The sequence below is a fragment of the Diabrotica virgifera genome, chromosome 6, assembly GCF_917563875.1.
Source record: "Diabrotica virgifera virgifera chromosome 6, PGI_DIABVI_V3a".
NCBI classification, from domain to species: Eukaryota; Metazoa; Arthropoda; class Insecta; order Coleoptera; family Chrysomelidae; genus Diabrotica; species Diabrotica virgifera.
Window position 1 is genome coordinate 246791819 of NC_065448.1, and position 22655 is coordinate 246814473.

The 22655-nt window shown below is 32.3% G+C and overlaps 1 protein-coding gene across 3 annotated transcripts in view; it reads right to left on the minus strand.

The window, feature by feature from the left end:
* Positions 1-22655, minus strand: part of LOC126887501 (gamma-sarcoglycan) — a 762843-nt gene that overhangs the window by 413711 nt on the left and 326477 nt on the right. The window lies entirely within an intron of this gene.

Below are 22655 nucleotides of genomic sequence, written 5' to 3' on the forward strand. Positions count from 1 at the left end.
TAATAATGTAATCTTGGTTTTCTCAGGATTCGAAAAAAATCATATTACGATTCAAATGACAGTAAACTCTCGTGACGTAATCTCACCCTTAATGTTCATTGGTTAGTCGATTTAGGCTACCGTAGTAATGTCTAAGAACCGTGGTACTAACCTGTATATGCTGTATACCTACACAGTGCCGGCAAAAAAATCTTTACGTTGTCAAATAAATCACCAAATTTGAAGACAATTTGCATGCGTTCTATCTGCGCTTGGAGGGCAGGGTAGGGGAAGGGGATAGCGTACTTGCGACGGCAATTATCTGTAGTATTCTGCGCGTTTGCACTGCAAACGTTGGCTTTGTGCAAGTAGTTAGTGTTAAACTTCTTCTCATTTACCGCGTAAACTTTCAGATCGTCAAATTCTAAATTGAACTGACAAATATGGGTCGAAAGAAACTCAGAAAAGAGGAGAAGGTTCGTGCTTTAACATTACTGAAGAAAGGAGACTCTGAATTACCGTAGCACGTGATATTGGTGCTTCAAGAGGGGCTATTTATCAACTGAACGTTCGGCTGCAACGTTTCAGTTGATAAATAGCCCCTCTTGAAGCACCAATATCACGTGCTACGGTAATTCAGAGTCTCCTTTCTCCAGTAATTTTAAACCACGAACCAGGTATAATAGATGGAATATATTTCACAAGTGTAATTATAGGTAATTCTAATTCACAAACGAGAATATACAGTGATGAGCGCGCTAATAATCGGCAAAATAGCGCAAAAGATGGAAAACATAATGTATTGCGAAACAAAAAGAGATGAAACCAGTGGTGATAGAAATAATCGTTATAAACGTATAAACATTGTTTATATAGGGAGATAGTTGGTCAGCCTAATAGGTAAATATGTTTGATTCAAATTGAGACAGTCACCAGATGTCCTCACAATTTCTGTCAGGGTCGCAACGTCAAAATGCATAGACACCAAGTTGGATACAATCCTATTCATAACACCCCAACTCGCATACATATTAAGAAAAATAAATATATATGGAAGAATATATTTAGAAATTGAATTAATGATGTCATGCTACTATACATAATATATATTATAGCTATGTAATAGCATGACATCATTAATTCAATTTCTAAATCTATTCTTTCATATATATTTATTTTTCTTAATACGTATGCGAGTTGGGGTGTTATGAATAGGATCGTATCGTTGCCGTTTATTAGCGCGCTCATCACTATATAATTTTATTATAATTATTTACGGTTTTGAGGGGTGTATGCAAATCTAATCCACTAGCACAAGAGGCGCTAGACAATCTTTCACATTTCACGAATAAAATCACAGGATTAAAAGGCATTACAGATGACACCGCCAAAAATTTACCTTTTAAGGACCAATTGACAGTCTTCCAACTTAACATAGAAAGCATAAGTAGAGTTAAACGACAAATTCTGCATAGGCCATTAAAAAAACGATATTGACGTGATCGCAATACAAGGAACACTAGAAAACGAATTCCAATTGAGCTCAAGAAGAAAAATCCCAGAATATCTATCTATTGGGTGCTACCTACAATAGAGCCTATCTATGCAGCAACATACGTAGGCACAAAGTAGAAAATGCAGCCTTAATATCCACTTTTACCAAGAACAACATCCATGAGGTAACTTTTCGGCGATATCACAATAGCTAAGATTTATAACCCCCCTCGTCTCATCTGGCCTACACATGTACTTAATCCCTACAAACACCCAGCCATATTCTTACGGTGATTTTAGCAGTCACCATAAGATGTGAATTTATTCTAACAATGACAAAAATGGCTCGTCTCTTTTGGAGTGGTCAGAATAACACAGTATCCACCTCCGATTCGTCAAGAATACTAGCCCTATCACGGAACGCAAAATTTTACGAAAACCTCCAAAAAAATAAAGGAAGGATGAAAATTTGGCAATAGGTAGTTGAAATTGTCTATTATTATATTAGAAAAAGTTTACAATTCTACATCCCCTCCATTTTACAAAAATTGGAAAATACGAGTTGAAATTTTTTTTTGGGGGTGAAAAAATAGACGTTCAAAATAAGTCCGGAATTGGATAAAATGACTAATTCTAAGTAACTTTTGTTCTATAGAGTTTTTTATTAAGTCAATACTTTTCTAGTTATTTGCGAGTGAATGTGTTCATTTTTAACCAAAAAAAAATGTTTTTGGGCGGTTTTTCGGAGATAACTCAAGAAGTAAGTATTTTAGCGAAGAAACATTCTTAGTAAAAATATAGCTTATAAAAAATTGAAAAAAAAAGGTGTATGCGTGAGGTCTGCAGACCCAGTAGAAGCAGAGTTGCAGCTAATGAAATGTAGGTTCTTCTTCGTCAAATTCCAAATCGAATATTTCAATGTGAAATAACCAAAAAACGGAGCACTTTTCGGGGAAAATTCATTACAACTTTTTTAAAGTGTTTAAAAAAAGGTTTATTTTTTTAGGTCCTTTTTATTTTTTCGTAAAAAAGTGGCGAAAATCACCCCTTAATTAGCTTCTCAAATAAAATTATTCGTTACCGCTTTACAAGTTACTTTTCTTCTTTATGTATTGTTTATATTATCTATAAGTTTCATTGGTTCAAAGTGCTCAGTTTTGAAAAAAAATGGGTTTAAAATAAAACATTTTTTTTAATTTTGAAAAAAATAGTAATTGTTTATGGAATTAACTTAAAAACAATTAGGAATACCAAAAATCTCAACGAGTAATAAAATGTACGTTTTGCTTTTCTGAATATTTTTGATTTTTTGTTTTCTTGTTAGACAAAAATTGGTTATGCTATGGCTGTTAAAAATTTACCTAAACTCGTGATTAGTTACTCGTGCAAGCCATTTTAACTACAGTTTTTTCAGAACGAAGCACTTTGAACCGATGAAACTTACAGATCATATAAATAATACATAGACAAAGTAACTTGTGAAGAGGTAATGTTAAAACGTATATGTGATGCTAATTAGGGGGGTATTTTCGCGATTTTTTTACCGAAAAATAAAAGGGAACAACAATATTTGGAGCATAATTCACTTACTTTTAATATTACAAGTTTTTTTTAAACAAAAATAAACCTTTTTTAAAACACTTTAAAAAAGTTAAAATGAATTTTCCCCTAAAAGTGCTCAGTTTTTGGGTTATTTTACACTGAAATATTCGATTTGGAATTTGACGAAGAAGAACCTACTTTTCATTAGCTGCAACTCTGCCTCAACTAGGTCTACAGACCTCATGTATACACCATTTTTTTCAATTTTTGATGGGCTATATTTTTGCTAAGAATATTTTTTTCGCTAAAATACTTACTTTTTGAGTTATCTCCGAAAAACCGTCCAAAAACATGTTTTATTTTGTAAAACATGAACATATTCACTCGCAAATAACTCGAAAAGTATTGACTTACTGAAAAAGCTCTATAGCAGAAAATTTGATTATAATTAGTCATTTTATCCAATTCCGGTCTTGTTTTGAATGTATTTTTTTCATCTTCGAGAGGGGGGTATTTGGGGAGTATTGGAGGAGTATTGGGGAGTATTGGGGGGTATTGGGGAGTATTGGGGGGTATTGGGGGAGTTTTTGTAAAATGGAGGGGATGTAGAATTGTATACTTTTTCTTATATAATAATAGACAATTTCGACTAACTATTCCCAAATTTTTATCCTTCCTTTATTTTTTTTTTGGAGTCAGATTGTTCTTTGATCGTTCTATACAGGCACTTCCGATCTTTGTTACCAACGATAAAGGCCAACTTCTACCAGCATGAAAAAAGATAATAGCCAGCTCTATTCTGTTCAAAATTGGCATGAACATTCCGTTTCTCTTCCGTTGTCAGTGTTAAACGAAAAGGAAAGAATAAAGTTTCTGGTGAAGCAGTTGCAATGCCCTAAAAGTAATAAAAATAAATATAACTATAGATATATATTTAATAGTGCAATCTCTACATTTTTAAAATATTCCCTAACCTATTATTTTATTATTTTAAATATCCAACGTTGAATTCGTCCTATCTAGTTTTATTTATTTGGAAGCCATTCAAAAATATTTATGATAGGACATCCTTTTGTAATTAAAATCTAACGGTAATTAATCACAATCCTATAGTTAAAACTATTTTATTAACACTAAACTTCCAGGTAGAAAGCCACTTTTAAAATGCATGTTTTAATAACCCCAACAAATTGTTTTTGTCTGTATCGGAATCATTAAATTGGTAATTTATATAATTGGTACAGAATAATAAAAAAAATTTTATTTACATAAAGTACCTCGACAACTATATGGCCATTGGTACAAAAACACTAACATTATTAGATACATTATTAAATAACGAAAACATATAATAATAATATAACTTAACTAATGTCTATGATATTAAATCTTCTTGTAGAGCTGAGCGGTTTTTAAAAACGATATAGTTTTCATGATCTCTGTAGGGTTGTTGAGCATTTCTTTAACAGTATCAGGTAGCCAAGTTATCTATACAGGCTGGTGAATGAATTACAGTCGGTGAGGATGTGTTTCACAGTCAGGAAAACATTGCAATGGGGGCAAGTTGGATGAGTTTCTGAGGACATCAAGAAACCATGAGTAAGTTTGGTGTGGTTAATGCGGAGTCTTCTAATAATCGATGCTTCTCTTCTAGTTAGAAAGTCCAAGGAGAAATGACCAATATATGGTTGGAGTTCATGTAGAGTTGTTTTACTCTGTTGCTATAAGTTTTGCCAGGCGTCATTTACTGACTTTATGAAAACGGGTCTGAGATCGCTAGCCCGTTGAATTGTGATTATTCCAGTATTATTGAGGTTGGTAGCTTCTTTGGCAAAATAAAATATGTATTCATAAAAAAAGTATTAATAACTTCACTGTCTTAATCTTGTATGTTTTTTATGTTCTTAAATTTTTTCTACATATATTCTGGTGTGTATTTATCTAGGCGTAGGATCCATGATTTAAGATCCTTCGCTAATTGTTTTATTTATTTAAGATTTTATTTTTTTGGCTCCCAGTTTTTCTACTCTGTTTTCAGCTATTCCTTGCACACATTTTTGCTAACTTTCTTCAGTAATCAGTTTTTCCTGTAATCTTTTTAGTCCAGTCGTAATTTCATTTGACCTTGCATGGCAAACTACCTTAAAAGTTACTGTTCTAACCTTTAGGGGTGAATAGTAGTAGTGTAAATTCTAAATCGCGACTGAATCTCATCGCCGCGTTAGCCGCCATGTTGATTTTAAAGGAGAACCATTTTTGTGAACATCCATATTCACGTCTTCGATTAAAATGGAAGGAAACTGAAATATTTACAAATACGAATTCCTACAATTTCTTTTTTGTAAATTTCTTCGTGCTGTTGATATTTTCCGAGTTAAGGAAGAAAAAAGTGACAAAGGATAATAATGCTTTATCGCGTTAATTATTATTAGCATTGCAGCATAAATGCACCTAAAATAGAAAGAATTATGCTTCCTACAATTTTAAGGGGCTATCCTAGTTAAAAGTATGAAATTCATATACTTATTTTGATAATTTCTAAAATAAAAAGTACTGTAATACCAATTGCTTTAAAAATTTGCATGAGCATTAAGGATAAAAAGAAATACATGTAAAGTAAAACAAGTTTCATACAATAAAATTGAAAATTAAACGATTTATGCGCCATCTACTGGCACCGTGAAAATAAATACATGGCTCCACTGCTGCAGTGATTTGAAATAATAGAGATCCTGAAACATAAGATTTCAAAGTGAATATGGAAATTTTCCTATACCATCAACTAGAATTTTTGAAAAATATTAAAATTTGGAAAAATCGCCAAATTGACATTTTATATCCGATCAAAAAACTCCTAGTTGATGGTATAGAAAATAACTTGTATTTCAATAATAACTTTGAAATTTTATGTTTCAGGATCTCTATTAGTCCCAATCACTGCAGCAGTGGAGCTATGTTTTTATTTGCACGGCGTCAGTAGATGGCGCATAAATCGTTTAATTTTCAATATTTTTTTATGAAAATTTTCTTACATGTATTAATTTTTATAGTAAATGCTCATGCAAATTTTCAGAACAATTGGTACAGTACCTACTTTTTATTTTCGAAATTCCCAAAAAAGTACATGAATTTCGTACTTTTACACTAGGATAGACCCTTGTTACAGAAAATAAAGATCGAGAGATGTTACTGAATAAGTAAAATGAATACCAATATATTTCACAATAGATATACAATTCAAAATTAGTTAATCTCTCTATCTCATCTCAGGGATTTATTATGGGTTAGTAGAAGGTGATCCGGTTATTTCTGAGCATTAAAACGACTTAATAGCTACAAAGATTTATTTAACATAAACTATAAAATAAAACAGAAAGTGGAAAATTGATTCAGAAATATATGGAAAATGTATTGCTATAACTTCAAAAAAACCCTAACTTATCACATACAATATAACCTGATTAATGAAATCTACCCACGTTCAGCAAGAATCAGAAATGTACCGTACCATACTATATTTATATTCTTATACCAAAATAATATGAATAATAATTTATACCCTCTAGTGTCAAATACCTATTTCTGTAGGTCTACCCGTGGAATTAACAAAGTACAATTTAATATACACCCTATAATTACTTGGTTATAGATATATCCAGGTGTACAATGAGGGTAGAGGGAGGACCTAGATCTGTACAAAGATGGTAGGTACAGACACACTATGTAGTATAAAAAAAATATGGTATGTATAAAAAGAAAGATATTTTAAAAAAAATCAATGGGAAAATCCCAATAGTTGGCTGTATACCATAGTTTAAAAAACCAATACAGAAGTAAAAACTTCGAGATGTATTCTGGTATAAAATCGTTTATTTAAAACTATAAAATGTCATCGATTGCAGAACGTTTTCGTACTAAACAGAACATCTTCAGTGCCTAGAATGAAGTATTTCCACGTTAGTTTAAAGCAAAAGGTTAAAAATGTGACTGTTAAAATGAAAAATGTGGGAATACTTTCATCCTGCCGAGTATTTTGAAACTAGCACACTGTAAATAGTGTTAACATCATCATATATGGTTTACATAATGTAATATGTTAAAATGTTATGACTACAAGTCGATGTTAATGGATAAAGTGGAACACATGCTAAAAGGGTGCCATGGTTCCCTGCTCGAAGATGCTAGGTACTTGCCAATTCAATGGGCACAGACCAACTGAGAAATTATGAAGTGGATATACAATTTGACAAGGGTGACATGACATGACAAGATAAAGCCAATTTTTGGTTAAAGTTTCATTTGATTTTGGATATTTTAATAAAATGCGAAGGTTTGTCTGCAAAAATAATTTAAGTTATTTGAATAATAAAATCTACTGTAAAGTTTAAATTAGCAACTCTCTATTTCAGAATAACTTATAGATTCATTAAATTTAATGCAGATATATTACATGGTTTAAATTGTGACGTCATCGGATGTGAAATGACGAGATGAAAGTTGAATTTTGTTGAAACAAGGAAATACACTACATAATAAAAGATAATTAGACTTGCGTGGGAAAACAAAGCTAAACAAGCCGAAAAAACCAGAATTTAAGAGTATTTTTATGTGATGAAATGTTGGTTGCCTAACAAGGCAAGCAGGCAACAGGTTGAAGGTAAACGGTAGAATATTGCGAGAAAACAGTATATATACAAAAGGTGGCTATTTATTGTGTTAAATTTATTATTATCATAGAAAAAAGTGTTGTGTGATTTGGTAGAATGCGATCTTACCCTTCAAAAAATATGTCACGTATTTCAGTCAGCACCTGGAAAATTGGAAGGATACTACAAATCTGGCCTCCACATAAGTGGTCTGTAGCTTCGACATGATAGGTGTGAAATTTTAAACGTTCTTGCTGTTGATTGGATAGGAAGGGTAGCGTTATCTAGCCTCCACGCTAGGTACACCATAGCCTCCATACGGTACTTGTACTTCCAATATTTAATATTATTTTATTCAAGTGGACAATAAAGGTAAAACACAAACAACTTTTGTTTCTTAATTATTTATTTATACAATAATGTGACATTTTACATAGAAATATGAGTATTTAATTTCGATTAAATATATGTTTACTTGTTGAATTTATCGGCTGCACACAACAGCTGATCGGCCATTAGACCCAACAACAAAACGCGAAATAAAATGTGTATTTTAAAACTGTTGGATACACAGTACCTACAATCAGAAAAACTTACCTTTAAAAAGGTACTCGATTATGAAATAACAAAAATATCAAAAAACACGACTGAATATCAGCTTTTTATGGTGACACAAACTAAACACAAACACCAAACACATCACATAACCGACCATATAAAATAACTGAACGACAACGAACGAACGAACACGAACACTGAACACAGATTCACAGATAGCGCAGGATTTGTCAAAAGTCATGTTCCACCAATCACAATGCCGACATCAGCGCCTCTGACTAAACGGAAGGAAAATAAATACGATTACATGTTTTTTATTAGAGTTAGCGGGGCATGATTATTATACTATTGTAATGAATAATTATGTCTGTTAAAAGTTGGAAAATAGTTGTTAACAAAATTAAATAACTAAAGATTACTGTTAGTGAGGTAGATATATGTGTGAAGGATATGATTGTATATAGTATTGTGAAATGAATAAAAGTATGTAATAATATAATAAAATTAAACTATGTGACATAAAGTCTAATTCATCTTTATGTAGTTTTGAAAGGACTGAATGAATTGGAAGTAATGTATCTTGATAGTCTACCAACGTAGAATAGTGAATAAAATAATTAGAATGAGAGCTACCAATATAGGTCAAATTGTGGGTTGGTGTCAGTATGTAAAGAAGAATCTAAATTCAATGAGTATATGAAATAGAAAAGTATGAGATTGATTTCTATTGGTGATAGTGGAGTGAACAGACTGAACTAAATGAAATATATTTAAGTGCAGAACTTTATGAACGTATGTGATTGCAACTGAAATCAAACAAATGAAAAATGTGAAAAAATTTATTTTAAATTGGGATAAATGGATATTGGAAGTTGCCTGATATGAATGGAAATGAAAAGATAGATGAAAAAGAAGAATAGTGAATGCAATAAAACTTAAATGATATAGTCTGAAAGAAGTTTGACTGAATGGGTCGTAATGGATATAGGTGTGCAGTATCCTATTGTTAAGTAAAGTCTAAGAATCTAAAAAGAAAGAAGTGTAGAATGTTACTAAGTAAGGAAAGTGATATATATGACAGACCAGAGTGATTGGATGTATGGTGTTTTTTTTTTTTTTATTTTATTATTGTAAGCGGAGATGAGAGAAAATGAGTAAGTAACATAACAGATATTAACAGAGTAAGATATTCTAAGGGTACTGACTTTCTCTGTCCTTGCTTACTCTGGTACTAGATGTCGATTACTAGGCTGGTTACTGGTGCTGGTTACTGGCGCTGGTTACTGATGCTGGTTACTGGCGCTGGTTACTGATGCTGGGTACTGGTGCTTGGACAGCGGACAGCCACTGGTCCCTTAAGTGTGTCCCCAGGAAGTTGGCCTGAGGTTGTTATGCGGCCAACAGAGAAGGTTGTTGAGGTTATGCTCGTAACAGGTCACAATTTCCACCGGCACTACAAAATATACGGCCCCAAATCCGTCACTGGCAAAACTCTTCCAGACGCCAAGTTTTCACAAACTTGGACCGTATTTTCTAACCGATGGAAAAAGAATTAGCCAACACCCCGAGCACTGTCGTCAAGACCAAATACCAAGATGGACAGACCGAATGTCATCCGTCTTACCTCAATGTCATTCGATCCCCAAACGAACATCGAAGTACACCATGGTTGACTCAGTTACGAGACAAGAACCTACACAAAGACCGTGAGCCAGAAAAAGACACACACAGTTCTATGTTTTCAGACATTCCTAAAACAACTCAACAGAACACAACCTGTTGCGATCGAAGCAACTGTTTTAAAAGATCTACCATAGGCGTAACCAGCGGTTTTAAAGCAATTAAATATCTTTCAGTCCAACACATATAAATGAATTGTAGAGGTTTAACAAAAAAAAAAACCGTGACACCCTTGTTATATTACAGAGTAAAAAGGTATTTCCAGGACTATGATCCGTCCAGCTATCTGACAAATTTTTTGAGCTTTATGGACTGAATAACTGAAACCTCTATGTTTCCTGCAGTGAGATCGGTGGATGTTTTAAAATTATTAACAATTTGAGACCAAAAATTGCAGTCAACTATCTGTCAAAACACTTTTAAAGATTTAAAATGGCTTTCATGACTTTTTAATTTACTAATTTGTTGCAGAAAACTACATGAATGATAATAAAGTTGATTTACGTTTTTACGTAACAATTACATTAACAACCTGACGTATTTGTAATACTTTATTCTAGCTAAATTTAATATTATAAAATTGTAATAATTATTATTACAAAGTAAATGTGTCATAACTGTTAGAATAATAGACATAAGCCAACTATACGGGATATGCATTTTATCAATTCTAAAATGGTTAAATATAATCCCTCTGATATTCGTCATCACATCTTCAGGGTGATATTTTAGGTCATAATCTGATTATGTATTATATTGACTGCAGGCTTAATATATTCAAAATTTATATACGTCCTAGCATGCATATTATTTACTTTAGTTTTAAAGGGTTATTATATAAGACAAGAATAATCTGCTAATAATAACATATTTACATGCTAAATGTTCACATTATAAAAAAATACAGTGCACAATAATAATGTGTGTTCTTTTAAATATGTAGTTATGTGATATTCTTAATGCAAATAAGCTATTTTCTTCTTCTAGTGTCATCTTTTCGACGAGCGAAGGTCAGCAACCAGAAATTCTGACAGAGATAGCTGCTCTTAAAAGTTTATTTCTACGTGTGTCCTGGAGAGAACACCGAACACAGACAGAAAGTACTATTTTAAAGTCGCCGAATTAGTACAAGCGATAAATTATTCAGCGCTCCTTAGCAGAACCAGAACAAATATATACTTCCGGTTTTATGCCTGTCTTTCCATCCGTCTTAGACCGCGAGTATATATCCTCTGTTATTAAAACAGATATACTTACAAATGAGATGTCGAATGAGAGCTTATAACCCAAAGATGGTATTATAGCTGACAAATTTGACCTCAGACTTCCGGTTCCAGAGTTGCAGCCAGCAGTACTGTTTTAAAGTGGCCGAAATAATACAAGCGATTTATTATTCGACGTGCCTTAGCAACAAGAGGTCTAATATATACTTTTGGTTTTTATATCACTTCCGGTTAAAACTTTTGAATCGGATGTGCCACATTATAGTCACAGAAATAGTACACGTGATATTATCATCATCATCACCATCCAACCCTTTTCGTCCACTACTGGACATAGGCCTCCCTCATTTTTTGTCCATTGTGCTCTATTTTGAGCACTTTGCATCCAATTTCTTGGCATTTTCTTGAGATCGTCAGTCCAACGAGTAGGTGGTCTTCCTCTACTTCTTTTATCTAATCTCGGCCTCCACTCAAGTAATCTCTTCGTCCACCTCCCATCACTGATTCGGGCGACGTGTCCGGCCTAGTTCCATTTCAGGGTGGCAATTCGGGAAATTACATCGGTAACTCCTGTTCTTCGTCTTAAGTCTTCACTTCTAACTCGGTCACGAAGCGATATACTCAGCATTGACCTTTCCATTTTCCTCTGGGCTATTTGCAGCGTTTTAGAAGTTGTAGCTGTCAATGTCAAAGTTTTGGCACCATAAGTCATCACAGGCAACACACATTGGTCAAATTTTTTACGTTTTAACGAAATTGGTATATCGCTTTTAAAGATGTCTTCGAGTTTTCCATAGGCTGTCCACCACGCTAGGTTTATTCTTCTTTGTAGTTCGCATGTTTGGTTATCTCTTGTGATCTTTATTTCGTGTCCAAGGTATATGAATTTTTCCAGTTGTTCTACTTCGTTGTCTCCAATATTGATATTTCCGCTAGATACTAGGTTTGTTATGAATTTTGTTTTGGAGATGCTTATTTTAAGACCTACACTGGCACACACTAACTGAAGTTCATGTAGCATTGTAGATATCTCCTTGAGGTTGTCAGAGAATAAAACTATGTCGTCTGCGAATTTCAAATTGGTTAATCTTCTATTGTCAATATTCAGGCCTCGCTCTTCCCAGTTAAGTTTTTTACAAGCATATTCTAGTACTGCGGTAAACAGTTTAGGCGATAAGGTATCGCCCTGTAGGACTCCTCTCTCAAAAGCTTAATTGGAATCTACAAAAGTCAAAACGAGTGGTCGATTTTCTATTACCCTTTTAATGCTCTGTAGGTGATCATTTCAGCAAGTTATCAGAGACGTCTTAAAATCAACATTTCCAAGACAAACTGGATGGCAGTTGGAATGATTAATATAGATCAAGGTCAGCTTTCTCTTGATGGAGAGGAGTTAGAACGGGTAAATCATTTCAAGTACCTTGGCAGCTGGTTAAATGTAAATTGTGACTCTGATGAAGAGATAATAACTAGGATCGAAACATCACGGAAGGCTTTTATGACCTGGAAACCAGTTTTATGTAACATAAACCTGTCGATTAATATTCGAAAAAAGGTGCTGAAATGTTATGTGTGGTCTATCCTATTGTATGGTTGTGAGACATGGACGTTAAAAACCACAATGCTAAACAAAATAGAAGCAATCTAATTGTGGTGCTATCGACGAATCCTAAAGATATCGTGGGTTTCGCACACTTCCAATGAAGATGTTCTTCAAATGCTGAATTCAGAACGTCTGCTCATAAGCATCATAAAGAGGAGAAAAACAGAATACTTCGGCCATATAATTAGAGGACCTAAATACCATCTGCTTCGCCTTATAATACAAGGAAAAGTGGAGGGAAAGAGGTGGATTGGCCGAAAGAAACTTTCATGGCTGCGTAATATTAGACAATGGTGTGGCTGCACAGTAGAAGAATTATTTCGCGCAGCAGCCGATAGAGAGAGATTTCAAGAAATTGTAAATATGATGACGGCCAACGTCTGAATACAGACACGGCACCTAAAGAAGAAGAAGGTGATCATTTGTTCCAATTCCGGTACGAAATCACGCTTGCTCCATTGGTTGGTAGAAATCAAGTTTTTTCTCAAGACGATTCGTTACTATTCCTGTAAGGTGTTTGTATAAGTGACTAAGAAAGCTTATAGGTCTGTTATTTTCTAATTCATGGGGATCTCCTTTTTTGTACAATAGAATTACTTCAGCATTGTGCCATTTGTCGGATATATTACTATCTAAAAGGACCATGTTAAAAAAGGTTTTTATTTTCTTAAGAAGACAAGTGCCTCCGATTTTGATTGCATCAATAACTACACAATCTTCGCCTGGAGATTTGTTATTCTTAGCTTTTTTTAGGGCTAGTTTTATTTCGACTATTGTGATTTCCGGTAGCAGTTCTGATCATTGGTTGACAATGCCCTTTTTCCTTGTTAATATTTCTGGTACTCTATCTTATTTGCTATTTATTTTTTGTTGGCTTGAGTGCAGCAATTTGTAGATGTTTTCAACTATTTTAAGGCTTTCCTCTCTGTTGGTTGTAAGATGACCATTTCTATCTTTAATTTTTATTATCTGCCTTGTCCCCGTTCTTAGTCTTCTTCTCAATACTTTCATACTTCTATTGTTCTCAATGGAATTGTCTAATAGCTTTGAATTTTTATTTATTTCATATTTGTAGTTCGTTACCTTTAGTTTCCGTTGTGGTATTATAATATCACCCTGTACAAAAGATGTTTTATTGAAAGTAAATTGTCCGCCCTTGACCAAGGCCGACGCGTGAGGTTGCAAAGTTCATTTTAATATATAAGTAAACGCCCGATGATATGATACCATTATTATTATTATTGTTATGATTATTGTAATAGTTAGCAGTAACCACGTTTAAGATAGGTCGTGATTATAAACAAGTTATTATGATTTAGTCATCGATATGGTAAACTAAAAATATATGTATTTGAATAGAAATAAGAGTTTTAATTAATTGGGACCAGAAGGCAGTAACAACACACATATTTATGACACCGTGTTGCTTCTCATTTCTCTTCTTTTCTGCATTAGTTGCCTGGTATTTTGGCTGATCTTCTCTTCTTTTTGAGTTCTAGGACAAAATTTGTTTGGACTTTCTAGTAAGGTATTTGTTAATTTATTATGTAAGTCGTTTATATTACTTTCTGCTTCAGGACTGCTAAGTATATCTGAAATACATTGCTGAAAACTATCTATATCTAATGGTTTCATCCATGGTTTTTGATCCGTGATATATAACTCGACGCGTATTTAAAAGTCGAGCTCGAATTTATTTAGTTCCGGTTTTGATGTAATTTCCGGTTAAAAAGTTATGACCGGAAATTTGGCAAAAATAACTAAGTTCCACTTCCGATCAAGTTAGGTGAAAACCAATGGTTTATAATATGTATTATTTTTTAAATCAAATAATAGCAAGTTTCACAGTAAATTATTAGGATTGTAGTAATAAAATAACTGAAATCTCTCGAAATCTGTCGCAGTTTTGGGCATTCAAATCTAGTAATTCATTTTTGGCTGTACATATCTGATTCCGGAGGCAACAGCTGCCGCAGATTGCGCCTAATGCGAACATCAAATCGCTACGAAGGAACAAATCATAGAAGGTTGTTTGTGGTAGTGGAGGAATGCATAAAATCAAAAGGATTCTACACCTGAGCCTAACATTTTATTGTGTCGGTTGGTTTTATTGGAAGTTTGTTGATTTCCACCGAATGGAACTAGGAAACGGTGGATTGGAAAATCGGCGACGTTGTTATTTAAGTTTGGAATAAATGCATGAAATTACTTATCGATATTTTTCATCAAAGAATAAATGAAACACTTTTAAAGGGTTTGCGCTGTATAAATACAATACGTTCTTTTAGTGTTGTAAAAATTATTTTTTTAAGCTATTCCCTATTCAACCATACAAACTCATCAGTAGTAGTATGGAAATCATGTAATATGGTAAGTTATATTATGAAATGTTCAATGCTACAATATTATTGAGTCTGAAAATTAGATTAGTGACATTTTACGTGTACTGTTTTGTATGGTGTCCAAGATTTGACTTTAACGGATACACTTCTCAAGAAACTGGAAGCCTTTGAAATCTGGGTGTATCGGAGAGTCCTACGAATAAGTTGGATGGGTAGATTCGTAACGAAGTTGTTTTGCATCAGATGGGAAAAGGTACGGAAGTTGTCAGAACAGTTAAAAGTCGCAAACTTGAATATTTTGGCCATGTTGAAGAAGTTATTATTAACAAAGAAACGTGGAATGTATTTTTATTAAAGTTAAAAAATCTCTACTTACGCATTATATTGCAGATAAGATTGCAGTCTTAGTTCAAAAAAAAGTATCAGCTAATTACCTGAAAAAAATAACTTGTATAAGAACCGATGGTATAAAACTTAAAATTTCTTTTATGTCAATTTTTTAAAATGATTATAGCAAATATCTATTTAACAATAAAACACTGAAAACGTTTGTTTTCTATACTTCCAAAAAATTTATTATAACTGTGTTTTTTAATTTATTAATTTCCATAGATTTTAATAAAGATAGCTTAAGGCCTTTATTTTAAATATGCAGAATTTGAAACTCTTAATTAAAAGAATGATTATGATCTAAAAGGTGAAGTGCGTATGTAGAAGTGTCTGTTTTTCTATTGTTGAAAGCCCTTTTGTGTTCTGCTATCCGTTTGTCAAAGGTTCTGCCAGTTTGACCGATGTAAGTTTTCGGACAGTCACCACAAGTTAGTTTGTAGACACCACTCTGTAGTTGTTTTCTCTTTCGGCTCTTATTGTTCTTAGTATATTTGCTTAAGTTGTTACTAGTTCTGAAAGCTGGTGTTATTCCTTTCTTTTTTATGTATCTGGCTATTTTTGTTGTTATCTTGCCAGTATATGTGATAGAGCAGAAGGTACTGGGTTCTTTCTGCGGTGGTGGTTAGACGAATTTCAGGGCTTTCTTATGGAGTTTTTGGTTTAAAATTTTGTTAATTGTTTGTTCGTTATAGCCATTGTTTACTGCTATTTGTTTAATGATGTTCAGTTCTATTTCGAAGTTATTTTTTGACATGGGAATTTCTGTCAGTCTATGTATCATGCTATGTTAGGCTGCTAATTTGTGTTGTGTAGGATGGGATGATGAATTGTGTATAGTTGTGTCAGTATGAATAGGTTTATGATATACGGAGAACTCATGTTTGTTGTGTAGTCTGGTAATTGTTACATCTAGAAAGTTTATGGACTTATTCTGTTCTGTTGATGATGATGATGAAGTGAATTAATGTATGATAGAAATTGGTCAAGTTGCCTGTTAGTTCTTGTAAAGCATACTAGTATATCATCCACGTATCTCTACCAATATAAGAACTGTTTAAATACAAGTTATTTAGAAATTATTGTTTCAAGCTGGTTCATAAATATGTCTAATAGCAATGGGCTTAGAGGTTTACCCATAATAAGTCCTGCACTGTTGTTTGTGTATATTTGATTACTGAATTCAAAATAGTCACATAGTTATAATAAATTTTGTGGAAGTATAGAAAATAAACTTTTTCAGTGTTTTATTGTTAGATAAAATGAACTTCCATCAAGTAACGGTCGAATCAATGAATCAAATATCTATTAAATAAAAATGTATACCATTTTTATTCAGTTGTAATGCGAGGCCAAAAATGTCTTAATTTTTACTTAGATTAGAGAGCGCAACCAGCACTCTTATCGACGATTTCATCTCTTGTTAGAGGCTCTTCATAGAATGCATAGGTTGCTTTTTTCTAATCCAGTAAATTTTTCGACATAGTCCCACACTGCAACTGAGGTGAATGGATTAGGTGACTAGCGTCATCTGGCAATTGAAATATAAAGTATTTCAATCCTAATAGCAACATTAATAATATTGAAAAATGTTAAAAATATTACTAAAAGATTTTTAAATTGAAAACTTATTGGTACATTTCCCTGGTGACACCTCCAAGGCTTCTACAATTTGTAAGCCAAATGGATGCTGCAGTGAAGACAAGTGTGGGACTAATATATGTCGAAAAATTTACTGGATTAGAGAAAAGCAACCTGTGCATTCTCTGAAGAGCCTCTAACAAGAGGTGAAATCGTCGATAAGAGTAAGAGTGCTGGTTGCGCTCTCTAATCTAAGTAAAGAATTAAGACATTTTTGGCCTCGCATTGCAACTTGATAAAAATGGCATACATTTTTATTTTATAGTAGTATTACTCCGTGGAGTAACTAGGTGCATTTTCAGTTGGAACTTTACCAAGCTGCAGACGGGGGTTGTGACTTTTGTCTTCGCTGCAGCATCCATTTGGCTTGCAAATTGTAGAAGCCTTGGAGGTGTGACCAGGGAAATGTACCAATAAGTTTTCAATTTAAAAATCTTTTAGTAATATTTTTAATATTTTTCAATATTATTAATGTTGCTATTAGGATTGAAAAACTTTATCTTCCAAATATCTATTGTTATCTGATAACATTTTTCTTCTAGTGTTTAACAATTAGTTTCCTAATATCACGTTTTGAATGCATGTAAAACGAATTTAATTTGAATCTCTCTGAAATTTCAATATGTGCTTATGCTTTACCTTAGATATTCCAAAATGTTTGCAAATATTTTCAAAATCACCTGTCCTATCATACGCTGTAGATTACCTTCTGCAATTAATCAATACTTATTCAGTATTTCAACTTCCAACACACGTTTAATACCTACAAATTTCTCCTTAATTAACTACTTAGTTCGGAAAGTAAGTCGTTGTGTTCGAGTATCCGAATTTAAGTTAAATTATAAATAACTAGTTTCGACATAATGAAACAAGATGAAATCAAAAGTTTGTTAAGTTGCATGGGAGCTGGCAACTCGCTCCAACAGATTCTCCCGATTTTCTCTTTATAAACTTTCATAAATAGCGGCATTAATACTTATTGCGAAGAAGTGAAAGAAATAATGATTCCGGTAATTTCGGTTTGATTTAGTGAACCAAAGTTTCCTTTAAAAGATGGAGCATTAACTTGATAGAGCGGAAATCCAAAGTTTTTCGATCGGTCGGTTTGCCACCAGTCGTAACTTTTAATTATACTATTAGTATTATTTGGAATAATTCAAAACTAGTTTTTTATTTCCGAATTAGTTAAAAATTTAACGATTTTAATTTTTAATAAAATTGAGACTAACTATTAATTAATTATCTTTTTTCCTACTCTAGATAAATCTGTGTGTAAGTTCTTTCGATTTTCTCTATTTTTTTATCTGTTTTTGAAAAAGTATTATTTTTTTAAATAATTTATTGTTTATTTAAAACTTTAAGAAGTATTTGTACCCCTACTAGCCCGATCAAAGAACAATCTGACCCCCAAAAAAAATAAAGGAAGGATGAAAATTTGGGAGTAAATAGTTGAAATTGTCTATTATTATATAAGAAAAAGTTTACAATTCTACATCCCCTCCATTTTACAAAAATGGAGGGAAATACCCCCTCTCGAAGGTGAAAGATATACATTTAAAATAAGACCGGAATTGGATAATATGACTGATTCTAAACAACTTTTGTTCTATCTATAGAGTTTTTTTGCTGTCATTACTTTTCGAGTTATTTGCGAGTGAATATGTTCATTTTTAACAAAAAAAACATGTTTTTGGACATTTTTTCATAGATAACTCAAAAAGTAAGTATTTAATTTAAAAAAATATTCTTAGCAAAAATATAACCTATAAAAAATTGAAAAAAATAGTGTATGTATGAGGTCTGTAGACCCATTAGAAGCAGAGTTGTAGATAGTGAAAAGTAGGTTCTTCTTCGTCAAATTCCAAATCGAATATTTCAATGTGAAATAACCCAAAAACGGAGCACTCTTCGGGAAAAATTCATTTCAACTTTTTTAAAGTGTTTAAAAAAAGGTTTATTTTTGTTTTTTTAAAAAACTGCAACCTTAAAAGTAAGTGAGTTGCGCTCAAATATTGTTGGCCCCTTTTATTTTTTGGTAAAAAAAATCTTGAAAATCACCCTCTAATTAGCATCACAAATAAATTTTATCATTACCGCTTGACAACTTATTTTCCTTATGTATTATTTATATAATCTGTAAGTTTCATCGGTTCAAAGTGCTTATTTTTGAAAAAGCTGTAGTTAAAATGGCTTGAACGAGTAACTAATCACGAGTTTAGGCAAATTTTGAACAGCCATAGCATAATCAATTTTTGTCTAACAAGAAAACAAAACATCAAAAATATTCAGAAAAGCAAAACGAACATTTTATTGTTTTTTGTGATTTTTGGTGTTACTAATAATTTTTAAGTTAATTCCATAAAAAATCCATTTTTTTGAAAATTAAAAAAAAATGTTTTTTAAACCCTTTTTTTAAATGAGCACTTTGACCAATGAAACTTATAGATAATATAAACAATACATAGATAAAGTAACTTGTGAAGCGGTAACGATTAATTTTATTTGCAAAGTCAATTAGGGTGTGATTTTCGCGATTTTTTTAGCAAAAAATAAAAAAGAGCAGCAATATGTTGAGCGTAACTCACTTACTTTTAATGTTAGAAGTGTTTTTAAAAAACAAAAATAAACCTTTTTTAAACACTTTAAAAAAGTTGAAATGAATTTTCCCCGAAAAGAGCTCAGTTTTTGGGTTATTTCAAATTGAAATATTCGATTTCGAATTTGACTAAGAAAAACCTCATTTTCATTAGCTAGAACTCTGCTTCTACTAGGTCTACAGACCTCATGCATATACCACTTTTTTCAGTTTTTTATAAGCTATATTTTTGCTAATAATATTTTTTTGGCTGAAATACTTACTTTTTGAGTTATCTGCGAAAACCCGTCCAAAAACATTTTTTTTTTGTTAAAAAAATGAACATATTCATTCGCAAATAACTCGAAAAGTATTAAATTAGTAAAAAAACTCTATGGAACATAAGTTACTTAGAATTAGTCATATTATACAATTTCGGAATTATTTTGAAAGTATATTTTTTCACCCCCGAGAAAACATTTTTCACCCCGTATTTCCCAATTTTAGTAAAATGGAGGGGATGTAGAATTGTAAACTTTTTCTTATATAATAAAAGACAATTTACTATTGTCTTTTACTACCCATTCCCAAATTTTCATCCTTCCTTTATTTTTTTTGGAGGTTTCCGTAAAATTTTGTGTTCCCTGATGGGGCTATACTTTAAAAAAAGGTTAACCTCTTCAGTTAAAGACTTTAAAAAGGCAAACCCATAGTAAACTAAATCACTTGAGAAAGGCACTCTGCCGAAACAGCTACAGTCACATAGTTGTAATAAATTTTGTGAAAGTATAGAAAACAAACGTTTTCAGTGTTTTATTGTTAGATAAAATGAACTTCCATCAAGTAACGGTCGAATCCATCAATTATTAAAACTATGTATTAGACATACCCTTTTCATGCTTGGCAGAAAGTGTAGGTACTATACACCCTACTAAATTATGCTAAAAAATCCTTTCTGGCTATTACCAGAGGCGTACGACACGGGATAGTGAATGGTTGAACATTCCTAAATTCTACGCCACTGACGGAACTGCTATTTTAGCATAATTTTTAGATTATCCAATACTTTCTATAAACTTGTTATGAACTTGTTTTCAAGTTATATTCCCATACCGGTATATTTTCTTCTCAAGTTAAATATAGTCACTTAGATTTCGAAGATTTGTGTATCTAGATATAAAAAATTAATATGTTATTAATTTTAGACGAGTTATGTTTCCTCAAAGATTTTCCTTTTGACATTATTGCATTTCTATAGTCAAGACAATAGTCACGATAGTACAAAAATAGATAAATTTACAACCATAAGAATATTTTGAAAATTTGCTTTAAATTTCGGACAAACATACAGCCCTAGCTAGTATTTAACGGTAGATGAACAGTGAACAGTTGTATTATTCTCGGGGTCGATGCTCATTCCGAAAATGCACGTCAAACAAACCGTCACGTTACGAAATCAAAATGTTTGCTTTGGTAGATGCTATGTACCAGTTATGTATAAAATTTTCTAAAATACACTACAGAGATGGACTGAATATGTATTTGTTTTCTAACAATAGAAGCAACAGTCTATAAACAAAGAATGTAACTCCTTCTGATGTATTAAAAGAAATCAAAACGCAGTAAAAAATATGATAGAACAGCAACGGGGCATAACGAAATCCGTACAGAACTATTCAACCTCATCAACCAAAATTCTGTTAGTTATATTATCTGTTAATCGATATACAGTGCGTCCATAAAGTAACGCATAAATTCATTATTTCGTAAACAGGCGACTTTGAGGAAAAATCCCGAAAGAGGTCGATTTTTATGTTTAAAATACGATTTTTTGGCATATATATTTTACTAGTGACGTCATCCATCTGGGCGTGATGACGTAATCGATGATTTTTTTAAATGAGCATATGGTCACGTGATAGCTCAATTGAAAGGATATTCAATTCTCTATTCAAAAATAAAAACCTTAACCTATTTATTCATACAAAACGTTAAAAAAAATTTAATTAGATTATTTGAGACAAAAAGAAGAATATATTTTATGTAATTTAAAAATTCACGTAATGTATGTAATTCACGTTTTCCTGTTGTTAGAAAACTGGGAGAAAATGTTTATTTGACAAATAAATATTCTTTTTTACTTAAATTCAATATTAAAGCTGCCACCCACCTGCCTCATTGCAGTTTAAACATATTCTTTAAGCAAAAATCAATGTTTCAATGTTTATTTTGACGTAATAAACATTTTTTCCAGTTTTCTGACAAAAGGAAAACGTATTTTGAATTAAATAAATTACATAATTCGAAAACATCACATCTCAAAGCTAGAAATTGCTTCTTTAGTAGCGTTCGTAATTGTCCAGGCTTCAAATCCATATAATTGCAGATTTTATAGGTGTTTCTTCAATATAATAATATAAATAATATACAAGCACTACGAGCCTAGTAGACCCATGACTTAATGTACTATTCTTTTCCACTTTATTCTTTTCTTTTCCAACATTATAGACGATAATGGATCACCCTGCCGCATTCCTTGTTTGACCTCAAAGCTTTCTGTTATAGTATTGTTTATCTCGACTTTATTCATTGTTCTTTGGAGAGTTAATTTTATAATTCTAATAATCTTTCTAGAAACGTCCATGTCTTGCAATGCTGTGAACAATTCGCTTCTTTTCACTCGACCGAAAGCCTGTTTAAAGTCAATGAAAAGAACCATGGTAACTTTATTATATTCGTAACTTTCAGCCTGTATTTCTCGTAGTGTGAAGACCTGATCCACAGTACTTCTGCCTTTTCTGAACCCACATTGATATTCTCCTATGCTTTTATCAACCTTCGTTGTTAATCTGTTTTTAATATGCATAGCCAATATTTTATACGTTATGTTTAGCAGCGCTATGCCTCGATAATTCTGACAATCAGCCATATTTCCTTTTTTGTGATTAGGACACAGTATTGCTTCTATCCATTCCTCAGGTAGTA